Genomic DNA, 5,259 nt, shown 5'->3' on the forward strand with positions numbered 1-5,259 from the left:
ACCATCTTAAGAATTCAGCTGCTTAGTTTTCTAATACTGCGGTTCTTGCTGGTACCACAAAATGAAAACCTGGATCTCCCCCTTGTACATATTTTGTTTATGATGGATATCTGGCTGGACCTCAGTTTCACAGAAGTGATTGTGTAACTTATTTTGTTCAGATTTTTCAATGACGTCAATTATAGTCATCACTGATACACACAAGTTCCTAAAATAGGGTACTGTGTACCTCAGAAAATGAAAGAAACTGAGCACTCTGGGGTTCATCTCTCTGGGACACAGTTATCTATCCTATTCAGTCATGGAGACCAGCCCCTACATTAATGATTCAGGTTTCCTAGCTGACTATCATTGACTGTCTTATGGTAACTGGAATATTACATAATTCTTAAAAGAAAGATCAATATTTTAGGGACAAATGCTAACTGAAAATTATTGAGAATTCCTACTGGCCCTTGAGGAAGGACCCTTCCTTTGTGTCCTAGCTCAAGGGTAAAGGATAAACATTTTCATGTGACACCTGAGCTCTATCCTTGTTGACCTGTGGGAATACAGTAAAAATGTAGAAAGATGAGAAATAAATATGTTCATTGGTCTGCCAGAAGCACAATATGGGAGGGTTCAATAATGCACTTCTTATTAAATAATCTAATATACTGTTCTCCTAGGATGTTTCCAATGTTATTCCAACAATATTAATAGTGTTAATTTCTAGCCTCCATCAGAGCAAATTTTGTCCAACATTTTCTGCCAGACAAATTAAATGAGCAACCAGAGTATGCTTAAAGTTCCAGGAAAATGTTGGCCTGGTGAAAATTTCAATCACAACAATGCACATATATTTCTGGCAATTCAACCTCAGAATTATCTTATACTCAAAAATGATCCAGTGATTTGGAGAGGAGGAAATCACAAAAAGCCATTATAGGGGAATAAAGCACCATTGTTTAAAAATCACTTAATCTGCCTGAGCTCAGGAACATGGCAATTTGCAGAGGATACATAGGGTTACGCTACACCTAATTCCACATTGTGGTCACAGCAATGCATGCAGGGCTCACATAGGCACAATAAATATGGCATGTAACTAGAGGGGTTGAAAGTATACAGAAAAGTCAGACAGTGAGCCCTCTTAATTAAAATACTTCTCATTCTATTTTTAGGGTGGTGCTCATAAGGATACACTGCTAAGTACTAGTGGCATTTGGGTAAGCACACTTATTGGTATGAACACTGACACACTGGTGAGAAATTACCTTGCCATCATTTTTCTGCCTAATTCCTATATGAGGCATCAACAGAAAGACTGAGAAAGTGCAAAAATTCTGGAAAAAAACAGAAGTCTTGAAGAATCACTAGATTACTAAAGCCTCACACTGTTTAGATTGACAGATTCTATACAACATTAATTAATTCATGATTACTTAAATGATAAAAATAACCCAGGAAAAAATTTATTAAAAAAATAGATATTACCTTGAGAGTGCATCATTGTTTCTTCGCAGGTAAGGGAGTTGGTAAAAGTGACAAAATCAGGTATTCTTTGGTGAAGTGGCAAGAATTCCATGCAACTGTGATCTTACTTCAACCTACAAACCACAGGGACAGTCAGAGGAGCCAAGGAAGAAAACTTTCCAAATCCAATGTTTATTGATAAAAGCTTACAAGCATTAATTATATACATTCAATGACCAGCTATATGACAAGAAAAAAGTACCCTTGTTCCATGAAATAGAATGGTATAGAAAGTAATTTTGTTTTAAGACGTAGTCAAAGTTTCTCCAAAGAACTCTTAGCATCATTCATTAAAACTAGGATCTTCCTTTAAACAGAAATGAAACAGACTGAAGGAATATCAACATCAACCAATAAAATTCCAAGATTTGGATATAATTGGCAATAATTTCACAGTTACAAATATATATATATATATATATATATATATATATAATTTATTTATTTAGTTCAGTTAGCCAACATATAGTACATCATTAGTTTTTGATGTAGTGTTCAATGATTCATTAGTTGTGTATAACACCAAGTGCTCATCACAACACATGCCCTCCTTAATACCCATCACCTGGCTACCCCATCTCCCTACCCCCTCTCTTCTAAAAAAATATTTAATGCAGTACATACTTGAATCCATCATTCAAATATCTAGAAAATTTCTCTTTGAGTGACAAGAAAAAAACACTATGAATTATTGTGACTGGATTAACAAGCAAATTAAAACACTCTCTGAGATATTCCCACAAATACAAACCATTTTCAACTTCTATTATGTTTCCTTTATCTAAAAAATTATTGGTAACTCATGAATTATAATATCTTTTGAACTATCTAATTGACCTCAATGGACTATGCCTCACTCACAAGATTGCAGCATCTAAGGAAATCATGTGAATGGCTTAATGGTAGACAAAAATGTGACTCATCAGTCTCATTACTTATGTGCTGGTTCCCCAGTGCCTGATTATTATGACTGTATGGATGCTGCTAGCCAAGCACTCAGAGTTACCATGTCACTTCTAAATCAGATATTTATAGATCTCTGCACAATTCATTTTTCTTAATGTATGCAATAAGTTTAGGTTTCAAATACCACAGACCTGGCTGGTACTACTATCTGACTAACTGAACTTTATCCATATTTTTTGCCTCATATGGTCCTTTGGCAGACCTCAGCTCACAGAAGTGTTTCTGTCACTCATTTTTTTCATATTCCAATGATATCCATTTTTTGAATTCATCATTGGTCTAGTCACATTTATAAAAGGGATATTAAACCTAAGATATGTGACAGACACTAAGCATTCCAGATTCTGTCTCCCTGGGACACACTGAGCCATACTATTTAATCATGGAGACTAGTCATCATAGTCAATGACTCAGCCTCACAACTGATTAGTACAGTCAGAATTTCACTGTCATATGACTGTTAGAGTATCCTAAGAGGAATGCCAGTTTTTTCAGGACAAAATGCTTACTAATGTTAGAATTCCTACTGGAATTCTCTGTTTTTAAAAAAAGATTTTATTTATTTATTTGACAGAGAGTGAATGAGAGAAAGAGAAGGAGTGGGGGGAGAGGCAGAGCAGAAGGAGAAGCAGACTCCCCACTGAGCAGGGAGCCTGATGTGGGGCAGATGGATCCCAGGACTCCAGGATCATGACCTGAGCTGAAGGCAGACACTTAACTGAGCCACCCAGCCCCCACCCCCTCCTGAAACTCTATCAAGAAGAAGGAATCAATTCATATGAGACCCAGATAGTGGTTCATATCAACTTGTGCAAATAGACTAAAATATGGAAATATGTGATGTCCATTTATCAAACATGCACAACACAGAAGGGATTATAATATACCTTCATATCAAGTGAACTCATATTACTTTATTAGGATGTTTCTGTTATTATGCAAAGAGAGAAGTCAAAAATCCTGGAAATAAAAGAGACAAAATATTTGACAGTTCACCAGATAATTAATAATGCACATTGTCCGGATTAACAGATACTTCACAAAACCAATTATCTACTTGACTACAGAAAAATATTAAAAATATAAGCCATAAAAGTAATTTATTTCAAATTGGTTATTACCCTTGAAGTGTATTGTTTTGTGCCATCTCAGAGAAAAGGAACCGATAAAAATGACAAAATCAGCACTTCTTTGCTATGGTGATGAGTATTCATGCAACTCAAAAAAATCACTTCCATTCCACAAAAACACAGAGGAAATATAAAAAGTTGTGAAACAAAACCTTCCCAGTTGAATGTTTACTGATAACAGATAATTAAGGAATCAAACAAAGATGTTCCCTTGACCATCTACATAACTAGAAAAATTATGCTTTTTCCTCAGAAAAAAGTAGTATAGAAAATCAAATTTTCTAAAACCTTGGTCTCAAAGCTGACCCAAAGCCCACCCCCCAAGCATTACTCACTAAAATTATAACTTATCTTTTTTTTTTTAAAAGATTGTATTTATTTATTTGAGACAGAGAGCATGAGAGGGAGGAGGGTCAGAGGGAGAAGCAGACTCCCCACCGAGCAGGGAGCCCGATGCGGGACTCAATCCCGGGACTCCAGGATCATGACCTGAGCCGAAGGCAGTCGCTTAACCAACTGAGCCACCCAGGCACCCTATAACTTATCTTTATACACATAAACCCACTGATGGAATATGAATGTTAAGCAATGATATCAACATGAAATTCCAAGAATTGGAAATTTAATCATTTCATGTTAAAATGTTTAATGAAATATCTAATTTAATCCATCATCAAATATCTAGAAAATTTCTCCCTGAGTGAGGAGAAAAAGAAAAATAATTCTAATCTTGAAACTGGGCTAGCAAGCCAATTAAAACATAATAAGATCACCTAATAAATATGATCTACTTACTCTTCAATTTTCCCATATTTCTTGTATTTAAGAGATAAATAACAAGCAAAAAAATGAATAACTTCTTTCTTTTTTTTAAGATTTTATTTATTTATTTGACAGAGACACAGTGAGAGAGGGAACACAAGCAGGGGGAGTGGGAGAGGGAGAAGCAGGCTCTCCTCTGAGCAGGGAGCCTGGTGCAGGGCTTGATCCCAGGACCCTGGGACCATGACCTGAGCTGAAGGCAGACGCTTAACGACTGAACCACCCAGGTGCCCCTGAATAACTTATTTCTAACTGACTATCTAATAAGACCTAAAGATGTTGATTCTCACAAATGACTGTGACTGAGGAGATGGTGTAAATGGCTCAAGACTAGGCACAGCCATTTCCCACAGTGTTCACTACTCATGTGCTGGTTTTCCACAGTCTGCTTAATGTGGGTTTATGAAAGCTATCAGTCAAGCCCTCAGAGTAGCTATGTCATTCCACAGTGGTTATTTACAGCCTCTGTACCATTCATTTCCTCCAGCATTTGTTAGTATGCTAGTTTTCCAATGCCATAGTCCTTTTTATTTGGTACCATTGGTGACCAAATTGAATTCTCTTTCACATTTTTTGCCTAGTATCATGGTGCCTGTGCTGGACCTAACCTTATAGAAGTTATTTTGTTACTCATCTTGTTCAGATTTCAACAAGACCCATTTGTGAAGCCATCATTGATCTAAGCACGTTTGCAAAAGGGATTTTAATCCTGAGATATATGTCAGATACTGAACACTCAGGATTCTGTCTCCCTAGGACACAGTGAACCATACTATTCAGTTATGGAGACTAGCCACCACAGTCAAGGACCCAGCCTCATGACTGA

At 36.5% G+C, this 5,259-nt stretch overlaps 1 non-coding gene across 1 annotated transcript; it reads right to left on the bottom strand.

The window, feature by feature from the left end:
• Positions 1–2,679: 2,679 nt before the first annotated feature.
• On the bottom strand, positions 2,680–2,762 carry LOC123325869. The gene has a single exon (XR_006540709.1). It is a non-coding gene; the product is annotated as a small nucleolar RNA SNORD116 (small nucleolar RNA).
• Between the last annotated feature and the right edge of the window lie 2,497 nt (positions 2,763–5,259).

The sequence above is a fragment of the Neomonachus schauinslandi genome, chromosome 9 (genome assembly GCF_002201575.2).
Source record: "Neomonachus schauinslandi chromosome 9, ASM220157v2, whole genome shotgun sequence".
NCBI lineage: Eukaryota > Metazoa > Chordata > Mammalia > Carnivora > Phocidae > Neomonachus > Neomonachus schauinslandi.